This window comes from Microtus oregoni, unplaced genomic scaffold (genome assembly GCF_018167655.1).
Source record: "Microtus oregoni isolate MIOR12 unplaced genomic scaffold, Mior012 000034F_ref0000314, whole genome shotgun sequence".
Classification (NCBI taxonomy): Eukaryota; Metazoa; Chordata; class Mammalia; order Rodentia; family Cricetidae; genus Microtus; species Microtus oregoni.
In genome coordinates, this window is record NW_024543093.1 from 22537512 (window position 1) to 22563269 (window position 25758).

The window sequence follows — 25758 nt, forward strand, 5'->3', positions numbered from 1 at the left end:
CAGGTGAACAATATAATAGACCTGTTAGTAGTGAAGAATTAGAAGCTGTTATCAAAAACCTCCCTACCAAAAAAAGCCCAGGACCAGATGGTTTCAAAGCGGAATTCTACCAGAACTTCCAAGATCTAATACCCATACTCCTTAATGTATTTCACAATATAGAAACTGCAGAGTCATTGCCAAATTCCTTTTATGAAGCTACAGTTACCCTGATACCAAAACCACACAAAGACTCAACCAAGAAAGAGAATTACAGACCAATCTTACTCGTGAACATCAACGCAAACATCCTCAACAACATACTGGCAAACCGTATCCAAGAACATATTAGAAAAATTAGCAATTGTGATCAAGTGGGCTTCATCCCAGAGATACAGGGCTGATTCAATTATGAAAATCTATCAATGTAATCGATCATATAAATAAACTGAAAGAAAAATCCATATGATAATTTCATTAGATCCTGAAAAAGCTTTTGACAAAATTAAACATCCCTTTATGATAAAAGTATTGGAGAGATTAGGGATACAAGGGTCATACCTAAATATAATCAAAGCTATATACAACAAACCGACAGCTAACATAAAACTAAACGGAGAGAAACTCAAAGCTCTCCCACTAAAATCAGGAACACGACAAGGCTGTCCACTCTCTCCATACCTCCTCAATATAGTGCTTGAAGTTTTAGCAATAGCAGTAAGACAACATAAGGGGATCAAGGGGATTCGATTTGGTCAGGAAGAAGTTAAACTTTCATTATTTGCAGATGATATGATAGTGTACATAAGCGACCCCAAAAACTCCACCAAAGAACTCCTACTGCTGCCTACTGCTGATAAACACCTTTAGTAATGTGGCAGGATACAAGATCAACTCCAAAAAATCAGTTACCCTCCTATACATAAAGGATATGGAAGCAGAGAGGGAAATCAGAGAAGCTTCACCATTCACAATACCCACAAACAGCATAAAATATCTTGGGGTAAATCTAACCAAGGAAGTGAAAGATCTATTTGACAAGTACTATAAGGCATTGAAGAAAGAAATTGAGGAGGACACCAGAAAATGGAAGGATCTCCCTTCCTCTTGGATTGGGAGGATCAACATAGTAAAAATGGAAATTCTACCAAAGGCAATTTACAGATTCAATGCAATCCCCATCAAGGTCCCATCAAAATTCTTCACAGATCTTGAGAGGAAAATAATCAACTTTATATGAAAAAAAAAAACCCAGGATAGCCAAAACAATCTTATACAATAAAGGATCTTCTGGAGGCATTACCATCCCTGACTTCAAACTCTATTACAGAGTTACAGTAATGAAAACAGTGTGGTATTGGCATAAAAACAGAGAAGTCGACCAATGGAATCGTATAGAAGACCCGGATTTTAACCCACAAACCTATGAACACCTCATTTTCGATAAAGGAGCTAAAAGTATACAATGGAAGAAAGAAAGCATCTTCAACAAATGGTGCTTGCACAACTGGATGTCAACCTTTAGACGAATGAAAATAGACCCATATCTATCACCATGCACAAAACTCAAGTCCAAATGGATCATAGACCTCAATATCAATCTGAACACACTGAACCTGATAGAAGAGAAAGTGGGAAGTAACCTACAACAGATGGGCATAGGCGATTGCTTCCTAGGTATAACTCCAGCAGCACAGACATTAAGGGAAACATTGAATAAATTGGACCTACTGAATCTGAGAAGCTTCCGTAAAGCAAAAGACACTGTCACTAAGACAAAAAGGCATCGTACTGACTAGTAGAAGATCTTCAACAACACTGCAACAGACAAAGGTCTGATCTCCAAAATATATAGAGAACTCAAAAACTAGACTTTAAAATGCTTATTAACCCAATTAAAAAATGGGGCACTGATCTGAACAGAGAATTCTCAACAGAAGATTTTCAAATGGCCAAAAGACACTTAAGGTCATGCTCAACCTCCTTTGCAATCAGGGAAATGCAAATCAAAACAACTTTGAGATATCATCTTACACCTGTCAGAATTGCTAAAATCAAAAACACCAATGATAGCCTCTGCTGGTGGGAATGCAATCTTGTGCAACCACTTTGGTAATCAGTGTTTCGGTTTCTCAGGAAATTCGGGATCAACCTACCCCTGGACCGTGCAATACCACTCTTGGGAATATATGCATGAGATGCCCTATCATATGACAAAAGCATTTGTTCATTTATGTTCATAGCAGCATTATTTGTAATAGCCAGAACCTGGAAACAACCTAGATGCCCTTCAGTGGAAGAATGGATGAAGAAAGTGTGGAATATATACACATTAGAGTATTACGCTGCGGTAAAAAACAATGACTTCTCGAAGTTTGCATGCAAATGGATGGAAATAGAAAACACTATCCTGAGTGAGGTAACCCAGACCCAAAAAGATGAACAGGGGATGTACTCACTCATAATTGGTTTCTAGCCATAAATAAAGGTCATTGAGTCTATAATTTGATATCCTAAAGAAGCTCAATAAGAAGGTGAACCCAAAGAAATCCATATAGCTATCCTCCTGGTTATGGGAAGTAGACAAGATTGCTGGGCAAAAAATTGGGTTCTTCGGGGTGGGGTGGGAGGGGGGTAAGGGGAGATGGGGAGAGAAAAGTGAGAAGGGGAGTTTGGGGGGAACTTGGGAAACGGGATGATTGGGATAAAGAAGGTATGATGGGGGGCAGGGAAGCACAATTCTTAATTAAGGGAGCCATTTTAGGGTTGGCAAGATACTTGGACCTAGAGGGGCTCCCAGGTGCCCAGGGTGATGTCCCCAGTTAGTTCCTGGGGCAGCTGAGGATAGGAAACCTGAAATGACCCTATCCTATAGCCATACTGATGAATATCTTGCATATCACCATAGAACATTTATCTGGCGATAAATGGAGATAGAGGCAGAGTACCCACACTGGAACACCGGACTGAGCTCCCAATGTCCCAATGAGGAGCAGAAGGGGGGAGAACATAAGCAAAGAAGTCACGACCACAAGGGGTGTACCCACCCACGGAGACAGTGGGGCTGATCTATTGGGAGCTCACCTGTGACTGGTGACTGAAAAAGCATGGGGTAAAATTGGACTCTCTCAATATGGCAGACAATGAGGGCTGCTGAGAAGCCAAGGAGAATGGCACTGGGTTTTGATCCTACTTCATGTTCTGGCTTTGTGGGAGCCTAGCCAGTTTGGATGTTCACCTTCCTAGACCAGGATGGAGGGGGAAGAACTTTGGACTTTCCACAGGGCGGGGAACCCTGTTTGTTCTTCAGACTGCAGAGGGAGGGGGAGAGGAGTGGGGATAGGGGGAGACGAGTGGGAGGAGGGGGAAGGAAATGGGAGGCTGGGAGTAGGCAGAATTTTTTTTTCTTTCAATAAAAAAAATAAAAAAAAGGAATAGTCACAGGTCAAGAGATTTAAGTTTTACAAAAGACAGTGATAAAAAGATTTGAAATGGATTGAAAAATTTGTCTGACCTGATAAGCAAGGAGAGGCGAGACAAGCAAAGGATATAGCATTGCCAGTACCCCTCGGAGTCAGAGATGACTGACTAAGAAATTTAGCTGTATTTCCTGTTATTACCTCTAAAAAGTCATCAAATACTCAATATCCAAATAGATTCACAGAATGTAAATGCAAACCTATATGTATAAAAGATCTAACAGAAATTAAGCAAGCAGTAGTATCTTAAGCCATGCATTCAACATTCGTTAGGGAGATGGTAAAGACATGGGCTTTAAGCAGTAGGGTTACTCAATATGATTGGTTTCAGTTAGTCTCTGAGTTGCTAGAAGATGGGCCACAGTTACAGTGTAAGTCCTATTAGAGAGAAGAGGCTAAAGCCCTGGAATGTCACATTAGAGTCAACGAATTTGAGACATGCCAAGATCTAATTATTGGCAAGTGCCATTATGCCAATCTGCAGTCAAGCTACTTACAATCTTATCCATGTGCCTTAAATGCTTGAGCCAGAATCCAAGAACTAAGAAGAAGAATTGAATCCCATACTAATGCCATACAAGGCCCAAGAGAGTCCAGTAGTGACTTTTCACAAAGATTACCTAAAACTATACAAATATAGGTAACAGAACCTGAAATTAGACTAGTATTTATTGAATCTCTGGCTTTTGAAAATGCCAACTTAGAATACAAAAAGATACTTGGATCTTTTAAGGTCAAATAAGTATCAAAGGATGAATTCATACAACCAATTTTGAGTCATTTAATGATAATACTGCAGTTTGCACAGGAGAAAAAAAAACCCAAAGGTATGAATAGAAATCAAAATACCAAATGATTTAATTGTTTTACAATAGGACACTGCGAAGTGATTGAAGGCAAGGCATTTCTAGAAATAATATTTAGCCTGGGAATGACAAACATAGAATGTCTCAATCTTCTGGATTACTGGACATGGGAGCAGATATGACTATTATTACTCCAGTATCTTGGCGTCTGAATTGACCTCTTCAGGAGGCTGATGTTCAATTCCTCGGAATTGGAACTCTACCTCCAATAAAATAAAACATGGAATAGGTTGAATGGCTAGAGCCAAAAAGACAGAGAGGGAATCTGAGGCCTTACTCAGATATTCATAGCAATGAATCTATGGGGTTGTGATCTGATGCAGCAACAGAATATCGAGAGTAGTATTTCTACAGTCTCCAAAAGAAAACAAAGTAATTCATGTTTCCGGGAAGTATATTATAGGGTACTATAAAAATTAATCACCAACCATTCAGACTGTATAAAAACACAAAACAACTACCAAACATTCAGAGGTATCAACTGCCATACCTTTAAAATGGTTAACTAAAAAAATCTATACATGTTAAACAACAGTGTTGAACAGAGAAGCTGCAGACTTTAGAACAGCTGGTACAGGAAATACTAGATGCTCACCATTTTAAAGAATCAACCAGCCCTTGGAATTCTCTTCTATATGTTGTTAAAAAGAAATCTAGAAAATGGAGAATGATGACAGATCTAAGAACTGTTAATAAAATGATTCAACTAATGCACTCTCTACAATCTGGAATTCATTTGTCTTCCCTATTGGCTAAAGGATAACCTCTTATAGGTATTGATTTAAAAAAATTGTTTCTTCACTATACCTTTTACAAAAAGAAAAAAAGACAGAGAAAAATTTGCATCCACAGTGTCTAATTATAACAATTTTCAGCCTACTAGAAAATATCAAGGGAGGTTATACTTCAAGGGGGAATGTTAAGTATCCTCATCCTGTGCCAATATTTTGTAAGTCAACCATTGGAGTATATGTAAGCAATTTTCTGAATCTATAGTTTGCCATTACATGGATGGCATTCTTCTGTCTGATTCAAATGTAGATGCATTAGAAAGAATGGTTGAGGAAATAAGAAAGTTTTACCTAGTTGGGGATTAAAAATTGCTCCTAAAAAGGAGGAGATTCTATCAACTGTGCAGGTTACAAAATATGTTTACAGAAATGTAGAACACAAAAGGTACAAATTAGGAAAGAACAATTGCAGACTCTCAATGACTTCCAAAGTTTTCTAGCAGATATTTTCAATCTACAGTCTACCTCTGTGATAACAACTGATCAAATAATTCATTCAAAGCAAACCTTAGTTGCTAACAAAGACTTAAGTAGTCCCAGGGAATTAACAGTTGAAGCCAAGAAAAAAATTGACTTTGATTGAAAAGAAATTACAGGAGGCACATATGGATCATATGGATTTGATTCTTAAAACCATTTGTAGTCATATTACCATCCAAATATTTCCTAACAGGAAGTTTAATGCAAAGGGAAGATATCATCTTAGAATGGATCTTTTTACCTCAGAAACCAAGTAAAAAATTGAAATCTTATGTGGAAAAGGTCTCTGAGTTAATTATAAAAGGAAAATTGAGACTTCATTAAATTGCAGTAAAAGACCCAGCAGAAATTATACTACCTTTTATTAAAAATAAAATTAAAAATATGGAAAGACAATGAACCCTGGCAAAAAAAAAAAGCTTGCACTAATTTTCAGTGAGAGATTAATAACACCTATCCTAAAAGCAACAGAATTAACCTTATAAAGAGAGGTAACTGGATCCTTTTTGCATTGTACATGACACATCAAAAATTGAAGCCCTTACATTCATTATTGATGCAAATATATTAGGAAAGGCAAGCTGCAAATCAGAAGATTTAAGTAAGATGGAAAAAAGACTTATATATAAAAGTCAGAATTATATGGTTATATATTATATATTATATATTATATAATTCTTATATATAAAAGTCAGAATTACAATCTCATGGTTGTAAGGAATTTTAGAAAATCCCTCATTATAGTTACTGATTCACAAAATGCTGAAAGAGTTGTTTTGCATACTGAAACTGCTGATATATACCAGATGATACAGAACTGACATCATTATTCATTCAGGTTCAAGATATAATTAGGAATAAGCTCTATCTAATACACATAACACAAATCTGACCTCATTCTGGTCTGCCAGGTAATCTATCACACAGTAAACAGAAACAAATAAAATCTGTCAGATGGATATTTTTCACTTTGTAGAATTTGAAAATTTAAAATATGTACATGATACCATTGATCCCTAATCAAGTTTTCAATGGACAAACTGATTTGTGTTCGGAAAAGGCTGATTTGGTAATCACACATTTACTAGAACTTGTGGCCATCATGGGTATATCTGAACAAATAAAGACAGACAATGATCCAGCTCATGTCTCTAAGAAAAAAAAATAATTTTTTGCTTATTATAATATAAAGCATATTACAGACATACCACACAATCCTACAGGTCAGGAAATATAGAAAGATCAAATCAAACTATAAAGGATATGTTAAGCAAACAGAAAAGAATGAAAGATAGCATCAGAAATAGATTGCATAAAGCCTTATTAACCTTGAATTTTCTTAATGTTAATGAGAAACAATGGCAGAAGAGAGATATTAGATAATAAAATAAACTTATGCGTTAAATCAGCTGATATATTTCAAGGATGTGTTGACCTCAGAATGGAAACCAGGGCAGTGCTACCTAGGGGAAGAGGTTTCTCTCTTGTTTCCATGGGAGTTGAAAAGCTATGGATACCTTCAAAATTAATCAAGATTTGGTTTGAAAAGGAGAAACCTCTTGATAAAGAGAAATGACAGCTTATCCACAGAATTGATAATACTGTGGTTGTGTAAAAACCTCATAAGTGTTGGGGCATAGTTCTGTTTTTGTCTTTGCAGAAAAATACCCATCATCTTCAAAAAGTCAAGCGACTGGACATAAGATGCCTAAAGAAGAAAAGATAGCTATTCAGAAGGAAAACCAAGCAAAGAGAAATCTACAGTACCAATATTCTCAGCAGAGTAAAATTTTCTTACATAGCCATATATATCTTTGTACTACTCAGTATAAAAATAGTTGTGACTCACTTAAAAATCAAAGCTGGTGATTGTGGTGAGTGAGTGCTGCAGCAGCCAGGAACAGGGAACTCAGATGTACCTCAGCCCGCCTAAACTTCCTGGTCATCCTACTGGGGCTATACTGCCTGATACCTCCTCTCTCTTCCTATCCCATCCAGCTTACATCCAGATCCCCCCACCCCCTGTCTCCCGCCCTCCCTCCCTTCTTTGGCAGCATAGCACCTCCCAGCTCAGCCTGCTTGGGCTCTGGGATGAAACCCGAAGTGGAGGGCAAAGGGCAGGGCGGTAGCTCCTTTGTCTCCATAGCCTGCCTGAAGCAAGCAGGGTGGGCCATTTGTTTGCGAGCTAACCATGGAGCATGGAGATCCGATCTGGACAACAGGAGAAACATCACTGGGGAGTGACATCACTGGGAAGGTACATCAGTGGGCAAGAAGACCTGATCCTGTAAAAGAAGATCCATAGGGGAGTATTGGGAGGAAGAGATGTGCAGACGACAATTGAAGAAAGAAATTGAAGAGGATAGCAAAAAATGGATGGACCTCCCTTGCTCTTGAATTGGGAGGATCAACATAGTAAAAATGGCAATTCTACCAATGGCAATTTATAGATTCAATGCAATCCCCATCAAGATCCCATCAAAATTCTTCACAGATCTGGAGAAGACAATAATCAATTTTATATGGAAAAACAAAAAACCCAGGATAGCCAAAACAATCCTATACAATAAAGGATCTTCTGGAGGCATTACCATCCCTGACTTCAAACTCTATTACAGAGCTACAGTAATGAAAACAGTGTGGTACTGGCATAAAAACAGAGAAGTCGACCAATGGAATCGTATAGAAGACCCGGATATAATCCCACAAACCTATGAACACCTCATCTTAGATAAAGGAGCTAAAAGTATACAATGGAAGAAAGAAAGCATCTTCAACAAATGGTGCTGGCACAACTGGATGTCAACCTGTAGAAGAATGAAAATAGACCCATATCTCTCACCGTGCAAAAAACTCAAGTCCAAATGGATTAAAGACCTCAATATCAGTCTGAACACACTGAACCTGATAGAAGAGAAAGTGGGAAATACCCTACAACAGATGGGCACAGGAGATCGCTTCCTATGTATAACCCCAGAAGCACAGACATTAAGGGCAACATTGAATAAATGGGACCTACTTAAACTGAGAAGCTTCTGTAAAGCAAACGACATGGTCACTAAGACACAAAGGCAACCTACTGACTGGGAGAAGATCTTCACCAACCCCGCAACAGACAAAGGTCTGATCTCCAAAATATATAGAGAACTCAAAAAACTAGACTTTAAAATGCTAATTAACCCAATTAAAAAATGGGGCACTGAACTGAACAGAGAATTCTCAACAGAAGAAGTTCAAATGGCCAAAAGACACTTAAGGTCGTGCTCAACTTCCTTAGCAATCAGGGAAATGCAAATCAAAACAACTTTGAGATATCATCTTACACCTGTCAGAATGGCTAAAGTCAAAAACACCAAGGATAACCTTTGCTGGAGAGGCTGTGGAAGAACGGGTACCCTCATCCATTGCTGGTGGGAATGCAATCTTGTGCAACCACTGTGGAAGTCAGTGTTTCGGTTTCTCAGGAAATTCGGGATCAACTTACCCCTGGACCCAACAATACCACTCTTGGGAATATACCCAAGAGATGCTCTATCAAATGACAAAAGCATTTGTTCAACTATGTTCATAGCAGTATTATTTGTAATAGCCATAACCTGGAAACAACCTAGATGCCCTTCAATGGAAGAATGGATGAAGAAAGTATGGAATATATACACGCTAGAGTACTACGCTGCGGTAAAAAACAATGACTTCTCGAATTTTGGATGCAAATGGATGGAAATAGAAAACACTATCCTGAGTGAGGTGTCCCAGAACCAAAAAGATGAATATGGGATGTACTCACTCATAATTGGTTTCTAGCCATAAATAAGGACCACGGAGTCTACAATAGGTGTACCTAAAGAAGCTAAGGAAGAAGGTGAACCCAAGGAAAAACATATAGTTGTCCTCTTGGCTAAGGGAAGTAGACCAAATTTCTGGGGAGAAAATGGGATCTTGGGAGGGGGGGGGGTGGGATGGGGGTAAGGGGAGATGGGGAGAGAAAAGGTAGAAGGGAAGGAGGGGGGACCTGGGAAACATGAGAATTGGGATAAAGGAAATGTGGATAGGGGAGCACGGAACCACAATTCTTAGTTAAGGGATCCACTTTAGGGTGGGCAAGAGACTTGAACCGAGAGGGGCTCCCTAGTGCCCAAGATGAGGTTCCCAGTTAGTTCCTCGGGCAGCTGAGGATTGGGAACCTGAAATGACCCTATCCTAGAGCAATACTGACGAATATCTTGCCTATCATCATAGAATTTTCATCTGGTGATGGATAGAGATAGAGACAGAGACCCACACAGGAGCACTGGACTGAGCTCCCAAGGTCCCAAGGAGGAGCAGAAGGAGGGAGAACATGAGCAAAGAAGTCGGGACCACGAGGCGTGCATCCACCCACTGAGACAGTGGAGCTGATCTACGGGGAGCTCACCAAGGCCAGCTGGACTGTGACCGAAAAAGCATGGGATAAAACTGGAGTCTCTGAACATGGTGAACAAAGAGGGCTGATAAGACACCAAGGACAATGGCAGGGGGTTTTGATCCTACTTAATGTGCTGGCTTTGTGGGAGCCTAGCCAGTTTGGATGTTCACCTTCCTAGATATGGACAGAGGGGGGAGGACCTAGGACTTAACACAGGGCAGGGAACCAGGACTGCTCTGTGGACTGGAGAGGGAGGGGGAGAGGAGTGGGGGGAGGGGGAGAAGGGTGGGAGGATGGGGAGAAGGGTGGGAGGAGGGGAAGGGAAATGGGAGGCTGGGAGGAGGTGGAAACTTGTTTTTTGTTTATGTTTTTTTTTTCTTTTCGCAATAAAAAAAAAAAGAATTCACCCAACAATCTGAAAAACAACACAAAACCACCAGAAGCAAGCGACCTCACAACAGGAGGACATGAACACCTTAATCAAGAAGAAGTAGAAAAAACTGACTTCATGAAAGTGATTGACACCCTTAAACAGCATATAAAAAACGCCCTTATAGAAATGGATGAGAAGTTTAACAGAAAGTTCAAGTAATTGAGTAAATCAGTGAATGAAACCCTAGGAAACCAAGGAAAAACAATCAAGCATATAATGGAAACAGTTCATGACTTGAATACTGAAATGGAGGCAAAGAAGAAAACACAAACAGAGGGCCGGCTGGACATGGAAAATCTAGGTAAACGAATAGAGACTACAGAAACAAGCATATCCAGCAGAATACAAGAGATAGAAGTAAGATTATAAGATTATGAGGATAACATAGAGAAAATGAACGCACTGATCAAAGAAAACAGCAAGTCCAACAAACACTCATCACAAAACATTCAGGAAATATGGGACACAATAAAAAGACCAAACCAAAGAATAATTGGAGTAGACGAAGGAGAAGTGCAGCTCAACGGTCCAGAAAATGTACTTAATAAAATTATAAAAGAAAACTTTCCCAACCTGAAGAAAGATGTACCTATGAATGTTCAAGAAGCATACAGAACACCTTTTAGGCTGCATCAAAAAAAAAAAAAATCCCCTCGCCATATAATAATCAAAACACAAAATATACAGAATAAAGAAAGAATATTAAGAGCCACAAAGGAAAAAGGCCAAGTTACTTATAAAGGTAAACCTATCAGACTTACAGCTGACTTCTCTATGGAAACCATGAAAGCCAGAAGGTCCAGGATAGATGTACTGCAAAAACTAAGAGACCATGGATGCAAGCCCAGACTACTATATCCAGCCAAGCTTTCGTTCACTATTAATGGAGAAAACAAAATTTCCCAGGATAAAAACAAATTTAAACAATACATAGCCACAAATCCAGCCTTACAGAAAGTAATAGAAGGAAAATCACTAAAAAAGGAGTCCAACAATGACCACAATAACTCAAACATCTAGAGACCCTTCACCAGCACAACTAAAAGAAGGGAAACACACAAACCCTACTACTAAAAAAGTGACCGGAGTTAAAAACCACTGGTCATTAATATCACTTAATGTCAATGGACTCAACTCACAAATAAAAAGGCACAGGCTAAGAGATTGGATACGAAAACAGGATCCAACATTCTGCTGTCTACAAGAAACACACCTCAACCCAAAGACAGGCACCTACTCAGAGTGAAGGGATGGGAAAAGGTTTATCAAGCAAATGGACCTAAGAAACAAGCAGGTGTGGCCATACTAATTTCTAACAAAGTTGACTTCAAACTTAAATCAATCAGAAGAGATGGAGAGAGACATTTTATACTCATAACAGGAACAATCCATCAGGAAGAAGTCTCAATCCTGAATATCTATGCCCCTAATATAAAAGCACCCATGTACGTAAAAGAAACACTACTAAAACTCAAGGCAGCCATCAAACCGCACACACTAATAGTAGGAGACTTCAACACTCCTCTCTCACCAATGGACAGGTCAATCAGACAGAAACCTAACAGAGAAGTTAGAGAATTAATGGAGGTAATGAATCAAATGGACTTAACAGACATCTATAGATTATTCCACCCAAAGAAGAAAGAATATACCTTCTTCTCTGCAGCTCATGGAACATTCTCGAAAAATGACCACATACTCGATAACAAAGCTAACTTACACAGTTACAAAAAAATATTAGTAACCACCTGTGTCTTATCAGATCACCATGGATTAAAGTTAGAATGCAACAACAATGCTACCGCCAGAAAGCCTACAAACTCATGGAAACTGAACAGTCAACTACTGAACCATACCTGGATTAAGGAAGAAATAAAGAAAGAAATTAAAGTCTTCCTTGAATTCAATGAAAATAAAGAAACAACATACTCGAACTTATGGGACACTATGAAAGCAGTCCTAAGAGGAAAGATCATAGCACTAAGTGCCCACTTAAAGAAAACAGAGAAAGCACATATTGGAGACTTAACAGCCCACCTGAAAGCTCTAGAAAAAAAAAAAAGAAGCAGACCCACCTAGGAGGATTAGAAGACTGGAAATAATCAAACTGAGGGCTGAAATCAACAAAATAGAAACACAGAAAACAATCCAAAGAATCAATGAAACAAAAAGCTGGTTCCTGGAGAAAATCAACAAGATTGATAAACCCCTATCCAAACTAATCAAACAACAGAGAGAGAATACACAAATTAATAAGATCAGAAATGAAAAGGGGGACATAACCACAGACACAGAGGAAATTCAGAGAGTCATAGATCTCACTACAAAAGCCTGTATGACACACAACTGGAAAATGTAAAAGAAATGGACACTTTTTTTAGATAAATACCATTTACCAAAATTAAACCAGGAGCAGGTGAACAATCTAAACAGACCTGTTAGTCGCGAAGAATTAGAAGCTGTTATCAAAAACCTCCCTACCAAAAAAAGCCCAGGACCACATGGTTTCAATGCGGAATTTTACCAGAACTTCCAAGAAGACCTAATACCTATACTCCTTAATGTATTCCAAAATATAGAAACAGAAGGGTCATTACCAAAATCCTTTTATGAAGCTACAGTTACTCTGATACCAAAACCACACAAAGACTCAACCAGGAAAGAGTATTACAGGCGTATCTCACTCATGAACATCGACGCAAAAATCCTCAACAAAATACTGCCAAACCGAATCCAAGAACACATCCGAAAAATTATCCACTATGATCAAGTAGGCTTCATTCCTGAGATGCAGGGCTGGTTCAACATACGAAAATCTATCAATGTAATCCAGCATATAAATAAACTGAAAGAAAAAAACATATGATCATTTCATTAGATGCTGAAAAAGCTTTTGACAAAATTCAACATCTATTTATGTTAAAAGTCTTGGATAGATTAGGGATACAAGGGTCCTACCTAAATATAATAAAAGCTATATACAGCAAGCCGACAGCTAACACCAAATTAAATGGAGAGAAACTCAAAGCCATCCCACTTAACTAAGGAACAAGACAAGGCTGTCCACTCTCGCCATACCTCTTCAATACAGTGCTTGAAGTTCTAGCAATAGCAATAGGACAACATAATGGGATCAAGGGAATTCGAATTGGAAAGGAAGAAGTTAAACTTTCGATATTTGCAGATGATATGATAGTGTACATAAGCGACCCCAAAAACTCCACCAAAGAACTCCTACTGCTGCCTACTGCTGATAAACACCTTTAGTAATGTGGCAGGATACAAGATCAACTCCAAAAAATCAGTCGCCCTCTTATACACAACGGATATGGAAGCAGAGAGGGAAATCAGAGAAGCTTCACCATTCACAATACCCACAAACAGCATAAAATATCTTGGGGTAAATCTAACCAAGGAAGTGAAAGATCTATTTGACAAGAACTATAAGGCATTGAAGAAAGAAAGTGAAGGGGATACCAGAAAAATTGAAGGATCGCCCTTGCTCTTGGATCGGGAGGATCACCATAGTAAAAATGGCAATTCTACCAAAGGCAATTTATAGATTCAATGCAATCCCCATCAAGATCCCATCAAAATTCTTCACAGATCTTGAGAGGAAAATAATCAACTTTATATGGAAAAACAAAAAACCCAGGATAGCCAAAACTATCCTATACAATAAAGGATCTTCTGGAGGCATTACCATCCCTGACTTCAAACTCTGTTACAGAGCTACAGTAATGAAAACAGTGTGGTACTGGCATATAAACAGAGAAGTCGACTAACGGAATCGTATAGAAGACCTGGATTTTATCCCACAAACCTATGAACACCTCATCTTAGATAAAGGAGCTAAAAGTATACAATGGAAGAAACAAAGCATCTTCAACAAATGGTGCTGGTGCAACTGGATGTCAACCTGTAGAAGAATGAAAATAGACCCATATCTATCACCGTGCACAAAGCTCAAGTCCAAATGGATTAAAGACCTCAATATCAGTCTGAACACACTGAACCTGATAGAAGAGAAAGTGGGAAATACCCTACAACAGATGGGCACAGGAGATTGCTTCCTATGTATAACCCCAGAAGCACAGACATTAAGGGCAACATTGAATAAATGGGACCTACTTAAACTGAGAAGCTTCTGTAAAGCAAAGGACACTGTCACTAAGACACAAAGGCAACCTACTGACTGGGAGAAGATCTTCACCAACCCCTCAACAGACAAAGGTCTGATCTCCAAAATATATAGAGAACTCAAAAACTAGACTTTAACATGCTAATTAACCCAATTAAAAAATGGGACACTGAACTGAACAGAGAATTCTCAACAGAAGAAGTTCAAATGGCCAAAAGACCCTTAAGGTCATGCTCAACTTCCTTAGCAATCAGGGAAATGCAAATCAAAACAACTTTTAGATATCATCTTACACCTGTCAGAATGGCTAAAGTCAAAAACACCAAGGATAGCCTTTGCTGGAGAGGCTGTGGAGGAAGGGGTACCCTCATACATTGCTGGTGCCAATGCAATCTTGTGCAACCACTTTGGAAGTCAGTGTTTCGGTTTCTCAGGAAATTCTGGATCAGCCTACCCCTGGACCCAGCAATTCCACTCTTGGGAATATACCCAAGAGATGCTCTATCATATGACAAAAGCATTTGTTCAACTATGTTCACAGAAGTATTATTTGTAATAGCCAGAACCTGGAAACAACCGAGATGCCCATCAATGGAAGAATGGATGAAGAAAGTATGGAATATATACACACTAAAGTACTACGCTGCGGTAAAAAACAATGAGTTCTCGAATTTTGCATGCAAATGGATGGAAATAGAAAACACTATCCTGAGTGAGGTATCCCAGACCCAAAAAGATGAACATGGGAAGTACTCACTCATAATTGGTTTCTAGCCATAAATAAGGGTCATAAAGACCTTAGCTAAAGAAGCTAAGTAAGAAGGTGAACCCAAGGAAAAACATATAGTTATCCTCTTGGCTAAGGGAAGTAGACAAAATTGCTGGGGAGAAAATTTGGATCTTGGGGGTGGGGTGGGATGGGGGTAAGGGGAGATCGGGAGAGAAAAGTGAGAAGGGAAGGAGGGGGGACTTAGGGATACAGGAGGATTAGGATAAAGGAAGGTTGCATAGGGGAGCACGGAAACACAATTCTTAGTTAAGGGAGCCACTTTAGGGTGGGCAAGAGACTTGAACCTAGAGGGGCTCCCAGGTGCCCAAGCTGAGGCCCCCAGTCAGTTCCTTCGGCAGCTGAGGATAGGTAACCTGAAATGACCCTATCCTAGAGCAATACTGACGAATATCTTGCATATCATCATAGAACCTTCATCTGGTGATGGATGGAGATAGAGACAGAGACCCACACTGGAGCACTGGACTGAGCTCCCAAGGTCCCAATGAGGAGCAGAAGGAGGGAGAACATGAACAAAGAAGTCGGCACCACGAGGGGTGCACCCACCCACTGAGACAGTTGAGCTGATCTACTGGGAGCTCACCAAGGCCAGCTGGACTGTGACTCAAAAAGCATGGGATAAAACCGGACTCTCTGAACATGGCGAACAATGAGGGCTGATGAGAACCCATGGACAATGGCACGGGGTTTGATCCTACTTAATGTGCTGGCTTTGTGGGAGCCTAGCCAGTTTGGATGTTCACCTTCTTAGATATGGACGGAGGGGGAGGACCTAGGACTTACCACAGGGTAGGGAACCCTGACTTCTCCTTGGATTGGAGAGGGACGGGGAGAGGAGTGGGGGTTGTGGGAGAAGGATGGGTGGAGGGGTAGAAGGTTGGGAGGAGGTGGAGGGAAATGAGAGGCTGGGAGGAGGTGGAAACTTGTTTTTTTTTCTTTTCTCCTTTTCTCAATAAAAAAAAAGAATTGTGGAAAATGTGATCGGTATTTTAAGGAAGATTACACTGAATCTGTAGATCATAATCAATAATATAATCACTTTGAAATGTTAATTCTGTTCCCCAGTGAATTTGGTCTTTTTATCTTCTTGTACCTTCCTCAACTTCTTCAATGTTTACCAAAGCAATCTTGAATAAAAACAAAGAAACAAACAAACAAAAAAAAATCAAAGCTGGCTTTGGAGTTTGACAGTGACTATCCTTTTCTAAATGCAAGCATGTGCTAAAAGAAAAAAAGAACCTCAGAGTTTATGGCTCTTATCAGGAGCCACTTGGTGTTGGACAGAAGACAGATAAAATTTAGGGGCTAATATTATCAAAACTCTACTTTAAAAAATTTACTTCTCTCCTTACCCATTTTTGTCTCTATATTACCTTTCATTGAAGATATGTCTATAAGAATAATGTTTAAGTTTTCCACAGTGCATAATAAATTTTTCTGTGATGTTTCCAGAAGGACGATGGGGCCCCACAAAAAAAAGGATTCTACCTGAGTGATATGATGTCATTATGCTGATAGTACCCTTTAAGATAGGTTTTGGTTACAAACTGATCAACAAGATTCCAACTTGGCTACCTGACATGGTGCACCTCTTTTACAACACTATGGCCAGAATTTCAAATAAGAACTTACGAAATACCCTACGGACTACTCAGAGACTATCTGCAATTATGCAAGACAGTCGTCCTGAAACTTAACTATCATTTTAGTTTTTACAGGATCACATAGAAATAATATTGTCCCCCATGACAGTTGGATATGATGCTAGAAAACAATGTCCCTTCTCCCAACAAAGTTTGTACTCAGGGTTAGTGCTATTATTAGGGTTGATTATAACTGGTATAGGCTTGAGGGTGGAAAAGAATTAGGCTCAAGGATCTCTCTTGAAAAAAATGGGGAATGGATGGGATGGGACAATAATAAATACAAGCTTACTCACATTAATAATAATAGTGAATAATAATGAGAATACTTGTGAGCTATTGTTTATAGGCAATTTACATTGGTAGAGATTCTTGTATATTGATACAAATGCAAATTATACTTATTATTTTGAATATGCTCCTATTTCTGTTTACAATATTTGTGTATCTATGTAAAGTCATTTTGCCATATGTGTGCATGGAGGTTTCTACCTCTGCTAAAGATATTTTGTATACTGATGCAATTTTAGGATATATTTATCATATTGGACTATACATTTCTACTTCTTATCAAAATACTTATGTACTATTTACATTTTGAAGTCATTGTCCTCATTTTCTGCACATTTCTTTAAAGATTATTTTTTTTATTTTAAAAACAAGTAGTTTATTAGAAGTATGTATATAAAGAGCACAAATTTAGTTAAACTATAAAATGATACTTCATGGGATGTCAGCATAGTAGTGTTTTATTGCTGGTGTCTCACGCTAACCATGAAGTATTTCTGTATTACACATGCAAAAGTAAGGCCTGGAGGTTAACTTAACCTGCTTTAGAACTCATCAATCAGTGGCAGAACCATGACCCAGTCTTAAGTCTGAGCTTGTGTGCTTTCTACTCAGTTCCAAAAGTGACATCCTCAAAAACAAAAACCCTGACAATGTCACTTATCTTTCCTCTTAATGAAAAGTCAACTACCAGCCACTTTTCAGTGGTATTTTGGTTTCTTTACTATCAAGATCACAGTATAGCAGGGGAAAATAATATGTTCTTGATCATCATAGCACAAAGTCAGACTGGGAAGAACTAGGTCTGTCCTTGAGAGTGTGTTTCATTTTGGAATTGATTCATCTGGTTTCAGGGAAACTAAAATTCATTAACAGAATTAGAAATGAACAAGGAAGCTGGGCGGTGGTGGCACTCGCCTTTAATCCCAGCACTTGGGAGGCATAGATAGGCTAATCTCTGTGAGTTGGAGGTCAGCCTGGTCTATAAGAGCTAGTTCCAGGACAAGCTCCAAAACTACAGAGAAACCCTGTTTCGAAAAACAAAACAAAAAAAACTGGGAAATAATAGGGCTGGGGGTATGGTTCAGTGATAGAGCACTTGCCTAGTATGTGCAAGGCCTTCAGTTCAATCCCCAACTAGGCAAAAAGAAAAAAAACAAACAAACAAACAAAAAAACAAACATTTAGATGGTTGAATCTCTTTGAAAGCATCATTAGCAATGTGACTACTTCCTAATTCTTACCATTTGATAGACAGGACAACTGAACAAATAATTTCAAACACAAGCCCATTCAGGCAATATAAAGCAATGGAACTAGAAAACCAATTACTATCCAGTTACTGTTATGTTTGGGTTATGATCAGGGTAGACCCTGATCAGCAGAGAAATTAGGCAGAAAACCCTACATTACTTAGCCGGCAGCTGTGGCTCCTACCATGAAGGGAAAAGGTTTGTTCTTATACCCATTTCCTCACTAAGTAAATTAGATACATGTAGGGCCCAACTATAGAAGAATCAAAGCACCAAAGCTGAAGTCAGCTGTATAAATAGCAAGTTTTCCTTGTCAGACTATTCTGTCTGGCACGACTTCAATCCTTTCTTCATCCCAGACCCTTGATTCCCCCAAATTCAACATTCCAATTGGTGTACCCTGATCATTACTTTCTGGGTTCTTTAATTTGCTGTATAGATATTCTACCCTAAGTGATTAATTGCAAAAAATAATCTCTTCAAGAAACCTTAACAAAATATCAGATTCCCAATTAACAATAAAAGGGGATGGAGTAAAAAGTAGGTAGGACAACTCTGACCTCTGACTCCTGTGCTGAAGGAGTCACTAGCAAACCCCACTGTTAAGAGCTGCAGACAAGCAGAGTCTGTGGGAAGCAGGATGGCTGCTTTCCCACTTAGTCATCTTCTGAGCTTTCAGCAGACCTTGCATCTGTAGCCACTTTCCAATTCCTTCGCTTGCTCGTCCTCTCCTGTACTTCAGGGCTAACCACAGGAACATGAACACTTTCCCCCTTTTTTTTTCCCTTTTGATTTTCTTAGTGTCTCTTTCCTCGATTTCCTCAGAACTGCTATCTGCTGAATTATCTGACTGGGAAGTAGCCCTTTCTCCCCCTAAAGGTAAAACTTTATTATTTATTTATTTATGTATTTATTTATGTATTTATTTATTTATTTATTTATTTCAGATTTCTGTATCTTCCCCTCCACCGCCTCCCATTCCCCTCACCCTCCCCTAATCAAGTCCTCCTCCCTTGTCAGCCCAAAGAGCAATCAGGTTTCCCTGCCCTGTGGGAAGTCCAAGGACCGCCCACCTCCATCCAGGTCTAGTAAGGTGAGCATCCATACAGTCTAAGCTCCCACAAAGCCAGTATGTGCAGTAGGATCAAAAACCCATTGCCATTTACTACTGAGATCTCAAGGTAAAACTCTTTTAGGAGACCTTTTCCTGGCTTTTTTCTTGCTCCTGTGTGGTTGCTTCCTTTTCCTGGTACTAGAAGCTCCAGTTTCTTCTGAGAACTCACTTGAGGAATCTGCTGCTATGTCCATAGCTTCCTTTTTTTTGGGGGGGGGGGGGACTGTTTTTTCTGCTTCTTTTATGGGATTTCTTTGACTTCTTATGTTTGCGGGATTCGTGAGCAGATGCTTTTACCTGGGGAGATTTTTTTCCCCCATTGGTAATGTCCTGCTGGTCACTACAGTCTGTTTCAAACTCTTCAGGATACAACTCTTTATAACCACTTTGACCCCAACATGTCTGGCATGTTGGATTCATACTCATATAACTTCTTGTTCCAGGATTTAGCCTTAAGAAAATCATCTTCCAGGGCCCCAGAAATTTCATTTTTTTGGCCTCCAGTAGTCTCTCTGACTTTCTTCCTCAAAATCATCACTTCTCATCCAACTTGAGCTGCTGGGTACCATGTTCCTTCTGGTGCCCTGGTAAGCATCCTCCATTTGCTTCTCTAGTTCTCTGATTTTCCACATGTTAGATTCCTCCTGAATCTTATTGTGAGCATCTGTATGCTGGATGACATTCCACAGGAGGACTTTTCCCAGTGGAACCCATGACATTCTTTAATTGTGCACCGTAGCCTCACATGGCAGGGTGGGAGGAAAGGCGGCAGCTTCCTTCCCAATTATTTAATTTTTTTTAATATGATGTCTTAACTTTAAGCTATAAAGGTATTAAGAACTATAGGTCAATAGTCATCCATGTTTGTCAAACTTATAGTTAGAGTAATCAGGTTCTCTAGATGCTTAGAGACTGTATTCCACATTGATAGTAAATAGTCAAACATTTGAAAGAGCTGTAGACTATGACATCTAAATAATTTAGGATTCTGTTGATGTGAAGCATGATTGGGGTTGAAAACTTAGACTACTTAGAATAGGATAACTATTGAAACATTTAGTATATGTTTCTTGTTTGATGCTGGTTGTAATTCTAATTTTTATATGTTCAAGCATCTTCTTTTTCCTGGGCAATACTTGATATTTGTTCTTGTTGTATATAGTTTTGTATTATGCTTAGAACACTCTTATTTAGACAGTGGGGGAGGTACTGTGGGAAATAGCTTTCAAGATATTGGCCCACTTTGGGCAAGGTCTCATGCTCTGTAAATGCAGACAAAAGTGTGTGTGTGCCTCTTGGCTGCTGTATTCAGTTCCAGTTCCCAGTACACATAGGACTGAAGATTGCTACTATTTCTCTAAGTTTATCCCCTAAAAAATAAAACCTTGATAACAAATTATGGGCTACTTTGAAACTCTTTTGTATGCCAATAGAAAATCATGCCAATATGGAAATATTGGCTACACAGAGCCTTGACTCATTAATTACAGGAACCACAAAATGATGAATTTGTGCTGGTTCAATTCACCAATTCAGACAGTCATTGTTATTCATAATAGGTAACTAATTCTATTCTTGAATTAAAGACTATGTTTTGTTTGAATATGCCAAGCTGTTACTTTTCTTCCCATCCCAGAATGCATATCTTTAACACCAACAAAGTAAACAATAAGTGCAAAATAGTTATTGATATTGAATGTTATTTGAAACCTGAGACTTTAAAAGGTTTTTATGTAGTAGAGTTTATTTATCATCATCATAGCAAAATTAAAATATTCTAAATATCATAACAAAGCCTACCACCCCAGCTTAAATGAGGGATAATGTCTATTCTAATGCCATCTGATTAATTTCAACACCAAGAAATTGTGAACAGCCCTCTAAAACCCATGGTGGGAAAAAAGTACATCCTTCTTTGAGATTCCTAGTGCTTCCTTGCAGTCAAGTTGTTCCTCAGTTTCTCCAGGATACTCAGCATATTCTCATACTAGCCATACATTTTCTAGAGCTTCATATGCAGAAAATAGGTTTTCCTTGTGCTGCAAATATATTTGAGGAGTGTGCAGTGCCTAAAATTCAAATTAGGTTATCACACAAAAGTTTATATGGAAACCTTACTGCAGGATTCAGGATTCAGCCAACAAACATTTGTCTATAACGTGTATATATATAATTATTTCCTTGTATATCCATATAAATATATTCATATTTATATAAAAAATAGGAATTAATCTTCAGTCATTTAACCTGACAGACAGGACTGTTTTTCTATAAAATCTCAACAATTCCAAAGATTTATTCAGACTTTCTTCCTTCTGAGAATTGAAAGAAATTTAGGAGTTGGTACTGCTCTGTATTAAATTGTTCTTCAAAGGCCACTTATCAGCATATTTTAAACTTACAATCCAATAGAAAGTTGAGGCTTTTGTTGAACAGAAAAGGATTTTATATATAAAGTTAGAATTCTCTAGATTTTCTTAAAACTTGGCACTTTTAAATTGGAAAAAAAAATAAATTGGTTCTTGTTGATTAAATTTTCAACTCTCATTCAGTTTCCTTTCAAAAGTTGGAATTTTTCTAGTTTCCTATAAGAAAAATGCAGCCATCCAATAAAAATGTATATATATATATATATATAAACATATATACTAACTATGGATAGGCAAATAACAATGAATCCTACATAATAGAAGCGTGAGACAAAACTCACAGTACCCACTACTTCCCAGAACAAAGCACTAGCTAACTTTCAGTTCCTGCAGTTACTCATTTAACAAATATGCAATGAGTTCACACAATGGGCTAGGCACTATTGTTTTCACTTATGGATGGGAACATAAATAAGCCCTATCTTAAGTACAGGAGTCAACTAAGCAAGGAAAGCTTCAATATACCTACAATACCAACATACAGCTTTCCCGAGGTAAACATTTGAATAATTCCTCAAGATTTGCACTGTTAGATTTCTCATCCTGCAGTTCAACTACAAAGGATCAACCACACTCAAATCTAAAAATGGCAATTGGTAAAGAATTAAATTTTGGACCAAAATATTTTCTAGGTAAGCCAGGTTTTGACTTTCCTAGGTAAGCTTTGCAACCATGGAAAATATAACTTGCACTGTGAGTACAATTTGGGGTATAAATGGCTATGCCAAAAATAATCAGATCTGAAGTAAGACTGTTCCTCTTACTTCAGCTAACACTCTACAATTAATAACATTAAGATAAAGAACCAAAGTAAAGCTACCAAGCCTATCTTCAAGAGGTTTTCAAACAGTCACACTAGCTAACAATTTAGCTTCTCATCTGGCCTGATAAAAGTAGAATTTCAGAGAATATTCGAAAAGAAAGAAAACACAGTCACAAGACCCAACAAAATAAAAAAAAAAAAAACGAAATTTGTTTTCTCTTCTCTCCACACGTTTTACCAGTATCACGTAGGGAGTTGGCTCCAACAGCTGCAGATGTTCAAAAAACACACCTGACACAGCTTCTGCAATGTTGAGAAATACTGGTTCAAGCTGAACCAGAATTCCAGTTCTAAATTTGAGGGACTATGGGAACCCTGGAAGACTCTTCTCCTGGAGAATAAGAAGGCTGGGTAGCAGCTGGAGTAGAAAGAACATAGGGCTCTGAAGGAAGATATTAGACAGGGCAAATCCATGTTCTATTTGCTAGCGTAATGTCAATTTCTGCACAGCCCTTGGGTCCTGTACATTCTTCAGAATGATGTCTACTTGAAAAAGAGTCAACTGCAAAGAAGCACCTGTCACAGTAAGGGAAGTTCCACAGTGAAATTCCTGGACTAATTATTGTAGCCTGAACTTGTGTCCCACCAAGCACATGCCTTTTGTGTCAGGAATTAGGGACAGTGTGAACGAAGGGCACTGTTCCTACCCAAACATCACACAAGGCAGACACCTTCTGCCAAGAACAGAAGTACAGATTCCTAAGAAAAACTAGAAAAAATACAATAAACAGAAAAGTTATTGTGAAGTGAAAACCAGAGTTGACACACTCAAACCAATGAAAAATACTGAGTTTCAGTTTCATTTGAATTAAGAACATTCTGGAAATTTTAATAATCAAAAATTAGTCTTAACTATTGCAATTAAGTTTTGTTTGTAACAGAAGATCTAAAAATTATGATTTCTGCTTAAAATACATCAAATGGTGGATCTGATAATGTGGCTAAAGAAGAAAGAAAAAGTACTTTCTGGCTTTGAGAACAGGTCTTTCAATGAAATCATTATAAAAAGATTACAGATAATGCCCATTAAGCTACTACCACAGTGCCTGACATGAGCAATGATTTTAATAAATATGAGTTACTGTTAGTGTTATTCCCATGTCACTTTCAGATACTCTACTTACACAGATTATCCGCACTCTTTCCAATCAATTGGATAAGGTAGCCATCTGTGTGTTCTATAGATGAAGAAAAGAGGAAAGAAAAAGGGAAAGCAGCAGCAGTCAGCTTAATCCCAGCAAGGCAGCGTGGACTCTATTAACAGCCAATGCAAAGATTACCAGATAACTGGCTTTGACCAGCTCAGAAATACTTATCTTCCAGATATCTGCTCAACAAAAGATGGGTAATCCACTCAGAATGAAAGATAAGGCAGCTCTTCCAGATGAAAACCTTCAAAGGGATTTTAAAATGTATGGATGATAGAATGAGCTAATGATTCCTTGTAGTCTTTCATGAGAATGTCCCCTGAAAACAACTTGGAGCAAAGGGAATTTTTTCAACAAGAATGAAGCATTGAAAGGAAGAAGGAGGAAAAGGAGGAAGAAAAAGAGGGTGAAGAACAGGATGAGGAGAAGAAAACATCATATGAGACCAAAAGTATAATACTGGTTTGGGTATGTGGCTAATTGGTAAAATTCTTACCACGAAAGCATGAGAACTTGAGATGATAGACTGCCAGAACTTACACAAAAAGTGAGGCATGGTGGGCCCATGTAACCTAACTGTTATCTTAGTGTTTCAGAGGTGGAGTCAGCCCCTTCCTGGGGCTCACTAATCCATAAGTTTCAGGAAAGTGAGGAAAAAAAAACTGTGGAAAATCCACAATAGGCAACAACTAAGAAATGACAACCAAAGGTGACAGTTGACAGACCATTGGCCTCTACATGCATAAACACCCAACCACAAATAAATAAATTCTCTCTCTCTCTCTCTCTCTCTCTCTCTCTCTCTCTCTCTCTCGTGTGTGTGTGTGTGTGTGTGTGTGTGTGTGTGTGAGAGAGAGAGAGAGAGAGAGAGAGAGAGAGAGAGAATAATACAGAAATTTGACAGTTCCCAGATAGAGCATCAGACAGGGCTGTGAACTCTGACCCAGGAATCCTCCTCAGGAATTTCCTTCACTATACCTCTACTGAAATGTAGAACAAGGTGCTACAGAGGTCTTTTGCCTTAAGCTCAAAGCCAAAAAAACTGAAGTTAAAAGTGTGTAATTTTAGATAAAATTGAAAGTTATCTTACTAGTGTTAAATTTCAATTATTTTTTAATTTATATTATACAACCAAGTCAATACACATTTAAAATTGCAATAGTATACAATTTCTTAATGCAATTCTCACAATTTCTGTTTCTAATATAAATTCCAAAAAAGAGCAAGAGAAAAGCATGGCAAGAAAGTCTGGATGGATAAGGGCAAAGGCTAAATATAGAGACTTCACTAGAGTTCTCAGAGTGGCAACAATAATTACAGGTTTGAGCTTCCAGCAATTACTACATATTCTCAAAGTGTAGTGTCTCTCTTCCATCTATGAATCTGCAGTGGTTTGGTGACATCATCCACATAAAACACAGGACCCAGCTTTGATAAGATGCTCTCATATCTAAGTAGATACTTGAAACAATTTAGGTAATTGCCAAGGGAAAAAGGGGGAAAAATAAGTGCATTATTAATGTGAAATATAATGAGGACAACTAGGGAGGCAGTGCAGTATCAATAAAGAAGAGCTGGGACTCTTAGTCCTCAATATATCCTCTAGTCATGAATCTAACAGACTCCAACAGGAAAATGAGTAGTCAAATTCGGGACCATGTACGAACCAGTTTACAGGGAGAGCTGCTAGAGTCCT

The 25758-nt window shown here is 38.5% G+C and overlaps 1 protein-coding gene and 1 pseudogene across 9 annotated transcripts in view; both read right to left on the reverse strand.

The window, feature by feature from the left end:
- The window catches only part of Ralyl (RALY RNA binding protein like), an 816282-nt gene that overhangs the window by 576348 nt on the left and 214176 nt on the right, over nt 1-25758 (reverse strand). The gene's annotated exons all lie outside the window — the stretch shown is intronic.
- On the reverse strand, nt 19205-20381 carry LOC121432411 (annotated as a pseudogene).